This window comes from Triticum dicoccoides, chromosome 3B (assembly GCF_002162155.2).
Source record: "Triticum dicoccoides isolate Atlit2015 ecotype Zavitan chromosome 3B, WEW_v2.0, whole genome shotgun sequence".
Classification (NCBI taxonomy): Eukaryota; Viridiplantae; Streptophyta; class Magnoliopsida; order Poales; family Poaceae; genus Triticum; species Triticum dicoccoides.
Window position 1 is genome coordinate 233,175,625 of NC_041385.1, and position 9,924 is coordinate 233,185,548.

A 9,924-nucleotide genomic window follows, 5' to 3' on the forward strand; every position below is an offset into this window, starting at 1 on the left:
AGCACGGGTGAAACCCACGCTACTACCAACATTTTAGTAGTAGCGCGGGCGCAACCCGCGCTACTAGTATAGAAATAGTAGTAGCGCCGCAAGTTTTTTTCCCACGCTACTACTAAAAAGTTAGTAGTGGCGTGGATGCAAACCCACGCTACTACTAATGAAGTAGTAGTAAGGCGTTTGGTGTTGTCCCATGCTACTACTAACTAATTAGGAATTAAAAAAATTAAATCCACCAATTCCATTCTATACATACAATTCCAACTAAAACAAACACATATTTGCAATAAACTAGCAGCATTACACATCATTACTAATCCAAGATTTATAATAAACCAGCAGCATTAGAGCACATCTTGTAAGAGCATACATATTGTCATGGCTTTTCATGCCTTCAATTAAAACACCTACACTTCTTGCCAAGTCACTTACTCCCAGCTAGTGCAAACACAGTTACAAGCAAACCAAAATGCATAAAAACACCAAACAGTGGCATCCTATCTCTCCATAAAAACACCAATCAGCGCTACCTCCAATCCTCGGCTCACCGGGCCGGCCTCCAACATCTGCAGCTATGTGCTCTTCAGCTCGTAGTGCCTCCATGCCTTGGTCCAACATCTCCTTGGCACCTTCCTGAGTGCCTGTCAAATTTATCAAAATTATGCATATTCAGATCATAGATATTCAGGAAATTGGGAGCGAACAGGAACATACATGACATACGCATTACTATTGGAGAAGACTTGGTAAACTACTTATACAAGAAATGGACAGGAAGAAGCAGAATGGCCAATATTCACATTCGTATAATTTTGACCTCAATAAAATTTCAGCTTATCTGTAGACAAGGAATAGTTTCAGCTAACAAAGGAAAATGAGAACAAAGAGAAATCAGTAATTGTGAGACAAGAAATAACTTCTGTTGTAACCCGTGCATTGTATTCTATCCCAAGCTAAACTACCTAGTATCTGTCGTAGTCATGGTGAACTCGCTTTCGTTTTCAGAAAATCCTATATTCTTCCCAAGTGCAACAACAACTTTTGTGATATGAGAAACGCTAGCTAGTATAAAAATCATTAGGTAAAATATAAAAAGTTAACTTGTGTGGCCACAAGTTTGCAGCTATTCAAGCAATTCAGATCATTAGTAATTAACCTGGCCGAGGATGCTCCTAACATATATAACATAGTAGGCTCAAGCAATTTTTAGCTTCATTCTGTAAATCCTAGAGATGTATGAAAGGTATATTCATCCATCCAACTACATGCCTGAATTGCTCTACCAAAAATTTCATCATTCCACCGACAGGAATCACACCCAAACATTCTCTACAACTTCTGCGCATATTTTAGTTGTGTTCTTCTGTTGACTATCAATGTACTAAAGTCGTAATCTTGTCTTCACGAGGTTAAATGTGGCTCGGCTAACTCCCTAGTGCAAGTAAATTCTGGAGCCCAAGGAAGAAGAGTATTGGGGACTGACCTGAATGGCAACCTACCACTTCAGCAAACCGGCAGTGTCGTCTCTCCCCGTCAACCATCTATAACACCAAACAGATAAAACAAGCCTAATGAAATGTACTCTGCTTATATGTGCCTATTTTATTCGACGAAGCATATTTTCAAGAAAAATGATGTCAAAGTGTACACTGGAAGACCATATCAAAGTCCAAAACGACATTTATAGTGACATAATGTGACATTCAGACATTCAGATCCATTATTATCTACAAACATATGGACCAATAAATATACTACTTTGTGCTACACGAATTGCAACCTGCGGAAAATGCAAAGGTCGAACAAAATCCCTCGATATTATTAACCCTTTTATCACCGAGATGCAACAACTGGTCATGCCAAATTAGATTGGTCAACTACAGTTTCAGATGGTAGACTCTCGTGCACTCTTCCAAAGCATAATGGTCAAGCATCTACCTAAAACAAATATTCAGGTCTATTCATGAGGTTCAGCATGCTTCCAGGGTTTCGAGCTCCACCATTTACACTGGACAGCAAACATAAGGTTTCTGGCCGATCTGCTTGTTCGCAGAGTGATTAGGACAATAGCGAAATTAACTAGGATTCAGAGTTAGGTCGGTAATTTTACCACGCCGAGGAACTTGTGGATCCTCTCCTCATACTCCAGCGCCGGCTGCTGGCTCTCCCCCTCGGCGCCCACCTGCGCCTCATCTTCAATCGCCGGAAAGGGGGGAGCAGGAAAGGGGTTCGTCAGCTAGGAGCACAAGGTGGGCGGCGGAATGGATGGGAACGCGAAGGGGGGATGGGTTTAATTTACCTCGTGTGCCGCCGCCGTCGTCGTAGCCATAAATAAACAGAGTGAAGCAAACAAATTAACATCAAATCAATCGACCCAGTTATCTTCTCCACATACACACGCATAATCTGCAATCATATGTGGTCTGATTTTGGTCTCTTTTGATTCGGTGAAACAACACTAAATGCTTCTTGTTTGATTGCATAGAGAATACCACTGCTGCTGGAGCGTCTATTCCTCTCCCTGCAAAACATAACAAAATTCAGAGCTTCCCCTAAATTCAGATTAGCAGGAAGCAAAACTGAAGCAAAATTCAGAGGTACCAGTTTGGCACTGCAGCTCGTCCATCTGGTCCAGCGTCGATGTTGCCCTGCACGCACAGGAGAAGGTCAACCAGCGTCGTCAGCCGCCGCAGCCCGCATGACTAGCTTGTACGCCGCTCTACAGAATAGTTTTACAACACCAAGTCCCTACAGAATAGTTTTTTCAGCATGAGAAGCAATGAACAAACTTAAATATGAGCATAGTAGCTACAAACAATGAAAAGTCTATACATCTACTGTAATCGTTTTGACCACCTAGACATGATAATCACAAGGGAACGGAGAAGCAAATTTTTGGTCTGAAACATATACGGCTCTCTGTACAGAAGATAGATACAGTAGTTGACAAAACAATATTGATATAAGTGTAGGCTCTCTGTAAACACCGGAGAACATGGGGAAATTGGATGCTAGATGTAGCACTCATGCGTAGTAATCCATCTGAACGACATTTCCTCAAAACTGAAGTTTGTCCAATCAGAAGGAGATGAATACCAGTGCACACTTAGAGAACAAGCTCAAGGAAGTTGTACTCCCATGGACAAATCACTGCAGTGTATTTTGGCCACAATAGATCGATCCACTCTGAGCTTGTCCCTGGTCAAATTGGTAGCCTACAGCAGCAGGGGCTCTCCGTAGAAACAAATTGGCAGGCCTCATCCCTTATCAAACAAAAATCAAGGGCTTGTCCCTGGTCACGCACGCAGCAGGGGCTCGCTGGGCCTAGGCAGGAACGAGGGAGGTAGGGGAAGGAAGAGGGGGGAGGAGACGGAGTAGCTACCTCTCCCGGCCGACGGCGACGGTGTGCTGGACCTGGCGGCGGGCAGGTTGAAGTGGGGCAGCCGCGATTTGAAGACTAGGGCGGCGGCGAGGTAGACGGGGTCAGCAGGGCGGCGGCGAGGCAGCAGGGCCGGCGAGGATGCAGATCAGGCCGCAGTCGCCATGGAGTTCGCGGGAGGGCGAGAGGTGGCGGCTAGATCAGGGAGAGGGGAGGCCGAGCGAGACTCCTCCGGTGAGCGAGACGCCCGGGATGGGGGTGGACCGAGGATGAGATAGAGAGATCTTTTAGGGACGAGAGAGAGAGAGAGTGGTGGGGTGGGAGTGGATCGGGCCGGACACGCTTAGTAATAGCGTGGGGGTGTTACCTGCGCTATAGCTACTTATTTAGTAGTAGCGCAGGTTTTACACCCCTCGCTACTACTATGGCCTGTCCGGGGAGGCATGGTGAAGACCACTTAGTTGCAGCGCGGGTTTATACCCCTCGCTACTACTATCAACTTAGTAGTAGCGCGGTTTTTATACCCCTCGCTACTACTAATTAGCAGTAGCGCCCATTTTTAAACCGCGCTGCTGATAAACTTCTGTGTATAAGGTTTTCCCTAGTAGTGTAGTTTTCTTAGGGTTTGATCCCTAGTATCCATTATGTTCTGAGATTGATGTTGCTATGACTTTGCTATGCTTAATGCTTGTCACTAGGGCCCGAGTGCCATGATTTCAGATCTGAACCTATTATGTTTTCATGAATATATGTGAGTTCTTGATCCTATCTTGCAAGTCTATAGTGACCTATTATGTGTTATGATCCGACAACCCCGAAGTGACAATAATCGGGATACTTCTCGGTGATGACCGTAGTTTGAGGAGTTCATGTATTCACTAAGTGCTAATACTTTGGTCCGGTACTCTATTAAAAGGAGGCCTTAAAATCCCTTAATTTCCGTTAGGACCCCGCTGCCACGGGAGGGTAGGACAAAAGATGTCATGCAAGTTCTTTTCCATAAGCATGTATGACCTATTCGGAATACACGCCTACATTATATTGATGAACTGGAGCTAGTTCTGTGTCACCCTATGTTATAACTGTTACATGAGGAATCGCATCCGACATAATTATCCATCACTTATTCAATGCTCATGAGCTTTTCACATATTGCTCTTTGCTTAGTTAATTTACCGTTGCCACTGTTACAATTACTATAAAACTGCTACTGTTACTTTTGCTACCATTAGCGTTACTTTCATATTACTTTGCTACTAAATACTTTGCTGCAGATACTAAGTTATCCAGGTGTGGTTGAATTGATAAATCAACTCCTAATACTTGAGAATATTCTTTGGCTCCCCTTGTGTCGAATCAATAAATTTGTGTTGAATACTCTACCCTCGAAAACTGTTGCGATCCCCTATACTTGTGGGTTATCACCTAGTCCAAGTAGCATTCGCCCCCCTTTTCCTTTCTTCCACCGGAGGGAAAAGGAAGGAGAGGGAGAGCGAAAGGGAAGGGGGGTGCCGCCCTCTCCTCCTTGTCCTATTCAAACTCCCTTGGAGGGGTCGCGCGGACACCCCCCGTGGGCTTCCTTCTCTCTCCTTTAGGCCCATGTTGGCTCAACACTTCCCCGGGGGGGTTCCGGTAACCTCCCGGTACTCCGGAAAAATACACGAATCACTCGGAACCATTCCGATGTCCGAATACAACCTTCCAATATATGAATATTTACCTCTCGACCATTTAGAAACTCCTCGTCATGTCCGTGATCTCATCCGGGACTCCGAACAAACTTCGGTCGCCAAAACACATAACTCATAATACAAATCATCATCGAATGTTAAGCGTGTGGACCCTATGGGTTCGAGAACTATGTAGACATGACCGAGACACATCTCCGATCAATAACCAATAGCGGAACCTGGATGCTCATATTGGCTCCTACATATTCTACGAAGATCTTTATCGGTCAAACCGCATAACAACATACGTTGTTCCCTTTGTGATCGGTATGTTACTTTCCCGAGATTCGATCTTCGGTATCATCATACCTAGTTCAATCTCGTTACCGGCAAGTCTCTTTACTTGTTCCGTAATGCATCATACCGCGACTAACTCACTAGTCATATTGCTTGCAAGGCTTATAGTGATGTGCATTACCGAGAGGGCCCAGAGATACCTCTCCGATACACGGAGTGACATATCTAATCTTGGTCTATGCCAACCCAACAAACACCTTCGGAGACACCTGTAGAGCATCTTTATAATCACCCAGTTACGTTGTGACATTTGATAGCACACAAGGTGTTCCTCCGGTATTCGGGAGTTGCATAATTTCATAGTCAGAGGAACATGTATAAGTCATGAAGAAAGCAATAGCAATAAAACTAAACGATCATTATGCTAAGCTAACGGATGGGTCTTGTCCATCACATCGTTCTCTAATGATGTGATCTCATTCATCAAATTACAACACATGTCTATGGTGAGGAAACTTAACCATCTTTGATTAACGAGCTAGTCAAGTAGAGGCATACTAGGGACACTCTGTTTGTCTATGTATTCACACATGTACTAAGTTTCCAGTTAATACAATTCTAGCATGAATAAGAAACATTTATCATGATATAAGGAAATATAAATAACAACTTTATTATTGCCTCTAGGGCATATTTCCTTCACTTATATGCATGATTGCTTATAGCCTCGTATTTCTTCTCCGATATTTGGGTTTTTTTTGATCAACTTGATCTATTTATCTTGCAATGGGAAGAGGTGCTTTGTAGTGGATCGATCTTACGATGCTTGATCCCAGTGACAGAAGGGGAACCGACACGTATGTATTGTTGCTACTAAGGATAAAACGATGGGGTCTATTTCTACATAAATAGATCTTGTCTACATCATGTCATCATTCTTATTGCATTACTCTGTTTCTCCATGAACTTAATACACTAGATGCATGCTGGATAGCGGTCGATGTGTGGAGTAATAGTAGTAGATGCAGGCAGGAGTCGGTCTACTAATCGTTGACGTGATGCCTATATAATGATCATTGCCTGGATATCGTCATGATTACTTGAAGTTCTATCAATTGCCCAATAGTAATTTGTTCACCCACCGTTTGCTATTTTTCTTGAGAGAAGCCACTAGTGAAACCTACGGCCTCGGGTCTCTTTCTCATATTATTTGCCTTTGCGATCTACTTTTATTTGCCTTTTATTTTCAGATATATTAAACCAAAAAAATACAAAAATACCTTGCTGCAATTTATTTTACTTGGCGTTCAATCTATCAATATCTACAACTTTCTCACGTCCGTTTGCCTATCTTTGGGCGCCGCTACCCGAAAGGGATTGACAACCCCTTTTACACGTCGGCTTGCGAGTATTTGTTATTTGTGTGCATGTGCTATTTACGTTGTGTTGCTTGGTTCTCCTACTGGTTCGATAACCTTAGTCTCATCACTGAGGAAAATATCTACTGTCATTGTGCTGCATCATCCCTTCCTCTTTGGGGAAATACCGACGTAGCTTCAAGCCACATCAGCCGCCGGTGGGGGCTGGCTGCGGTGCGGACTTCCCCCTCCTCGCCGGATATGAGATCTGGCTCCCTCCTCTTTTACTCCCTCTACACCGCCGTCTCCAGCTGCTAGTGTCTCGCGTGCGCCGGATCTGGAGCTGATGTGTGCTCGGTGGTGAGGCTTGGGACTGAGGGAAACCATTGGTCGGCTTGACCAGCCCGGCGGCAGCGACGCCATTGGCGCCGTTCTTCCTCCTTGGAGGTGCAGCCAAGGTCCTCCCCTTTCCACCCTTGTTCCCCTCCCGGGTGAAAGCCCAAAATCCGGCTAGGATTGGGCGGCAACGGCGCGTTTAGTGTCGTGCTCCTCCTTGGAGGTGCGGCCTGGGGAGGGTTCGTGTTCGGGTGAGGTGTGTCAAAGGTCCAAGCTTTGGGCGCTCTGGTTGTCTGGCGGTAACGGTTTCATCAGGATTTGCATGGCTGACATTGTCTCCGTTACCCTCAAGGGTGGTGCCCACTGGTTGAGGCGTGTTTGGCTCAAAGCTGACGGTGCAGTGCCTTTGATCTGGCGGTAGGGGATGGGGTTCCCTTTCCCAGCATTAGCAACACGTCCCTGGCTGTGGGCTCCCGATTCTCTTCTTCAACGGCCGATGGGCCTTGCTCCTCGACATTCCGCGGTCTTCCTTGATGTCCTTGCTGGCCTTTCTTCAACAACTGCTCCCGGTGGCTGTCCTGCAGTTTACTGGTGTCCTAGGTTGTGGCGGTATGGTGGATGTTGTGTGCTCATTGTCCAAGGGGTTGTGCTCTGCGGTTGCTCCATGTCATGAGGTTGCCATCTCTTCTGCTCTAGGGTAAGCGCTTCTCAGGTCTGTTGGTTCGACGCCTTTCAATCCAAGGCGAGAGGGAAGGGCCCCTCTACGGCGCGAGAGGAGGAAGATGCTTGGATTTCTTCATCCTGGGAGTCAGCCCAGTTCATGCCCACACTCTGTACTAGCAGGTACTCATCCTGCTCTTGTCGGTCGCTACCCTCGGTACCAGTTTTGATTGGTCTTCGGCTAGTGCAAGCAATGGGCTCTGTTTTATTTTCCTTTCGTGCTTTTGCGCTGTGTTGAGTTGTAAGCTTCCTAGAGTGTTCCCTTGTATCGTTGGGCCGATGTGGTGTGTTGTATGTCTGTAATTCCTGGCCGGTTGATGGCTTTGTTAATTCAAAGCCAGGCTCTCCGCGAGCCTTCGTTCTAAAAAAAATGCTATGCTCATCAAGAATGGCCACAACGATACCTCCGTGAAAAGGGCTCAGGGGTCTGCTCCTCCTCATGCTTTGTGTTTGCATGAGATTTTGGGTTCAGGATGCATTTTCTGGTATGGATGTTGCGGTTGAACATTTCACACAAAAAGAATCACGATTTTGGAAAAAAAATCACAAAAACTGAAAAACAGTTTGTAATTTGGAAAAGGCTCGCGAATTTGAGAAAAGTTTGTGAATTTGCAAGAAGTGTTCGGATTTTAAAAAAGTTCACACGTTTGACAAAAAAGAAAGGAATAAGGGAAAATAAAGAAAAGAGTAAAAATTAAAAGAAAAGAAAAGAAAGGATAAAAACCGAGTAAAATCAGAAAACCAAAATACATAAAAGAAAAAATCGGTCAGGAAACTTATGGAAGCTTCCCAAAATTGGAGGGGGTTTCTATAAAAATGAAATTGAACTACTCTTAGGCCTCATTCGTTCGGGGGATTTTTGTAGGAAAAACATAGGAATAAGAATTTCGGAAGAAAATGTCCTATATATGCATCCGGTTTGTAGGAAATGCGTACATAAATTTCGTAGGAATGCTACTCATTTCCTGTGTTTTTGAAGAAAATTACACATCCACTCAAAACTCATTTTGCGCGTAGGAACGAGGCAAGTCAATTCTTTAGCATGACAAGTGACATCCTATCAAATTCCTATACTACTCCTAATTCCTACGTTTTGATTTCCTTCAAACCGAATGAGCCCTTATATGGGCTGGTCCGTTAGGAAAGATGTTGAGTGAGCGGGGTGTGGGGCACGGCTATATCTCGCATCACGCGAGAGAAGCATGCGACTCGCTGAAACGTGTAGCAATCGCGCGAGCATATGGGTCGGCCCAGTGCACGGCAGGCCACTACCTCATTTTTTCCCTATTTTTCTCACTTTTTTATTTCGTTTTTTAGTTCCTTTTTTACTTCTATTTAAAATTTCAAATATTCTAAACATATACATTACAAAAATATACTTTACATAGTGTTTGAAAAACATGCTAGTCATGCTTGAAAATGCTAAATGTGCAGAAAAATGTGGACCATGCATATGAAAAATGTACACAAAAGCTATTCAATGTGTCAGAAATAAGTTGATCATGTATTAAAAATGTTAATTAAGATTTTCTAAAAAAGTTAAACACGTATTAGAAAAATGTTAATCAAACATTTGAAAAATGTTGAATGTGCATAGAAAAATGTTAAACTTGCATTTAAAAAATGTTAAATGTGTATAGAAAAAGTGTTGACCATGTATTTCAAAACATGTTAAACTAGCATTTGACATATGTTGAATGTGTATAGAAAAAATGTTGATCATGCATTTAAAAAAATGTTAAACTAGCATTCGACCCTAACTTTCACCATCACACAAGCTCTGTCCCAAACTAATAGTTTTCCAAAATGATATACTCCACAGAAATTAGGATGTATTAATTCGAGTAGAATACAATCTAAGAGCATCTACAGCCGGATATGACAAATATGGCCCCTCAAACGCACACGAACACATCCGCGGGCAGTGAGCAGGCACTTCTTAAATCAACACAATTGTCATCCGGACATCTCATACTAGATTCTCAAATCCATACAAAAGCATGCAAACTTAAAAACCTACGTACTACGTAGCTACTCCTCGTCAGAGATGGCGACAATCTCCGTGCCCAGCTCCGGGTACATGGGCGGCAGTTGCAGTTCCAGCGCCTCCGGCTGCTCCACTCCGGCCTCCTCCTCCTCTATCTCTGCGTTGAGTTCGACGAAGAGC

The 9,924-nt window shown here is 44.0% G+C and overlaps 1 long non-coding RNA gene across 1 annotated transcript; it reads right to left on the reverse strand.

Annotated features, from left to right (window-relative positions):
- Nucleotides 1-274: 274 nt before the first annotated feature.
- LOC119275683 lies at nucleotides 275-3,688 on the reverse strand. The gene is made up of 6 exons (XR_005135824.1): nucleotides 3,380-3,688; nucleotides 2,599-2,745; nucleotides 2,297-2,518; nucleotides 2,108-2,190; nucleotides 1,481-1,538; nucleotides 275-638 (listed from the first exon to the last, which is right to left on the reverse strand). It is a non-coding gene; the product is annotated as an uncharacterized LOC119275683 (long non-coding RNA).
- Between the last annotated feature and the right edge of the window lie 6,236 nt (nucleotides 3,689-9,924).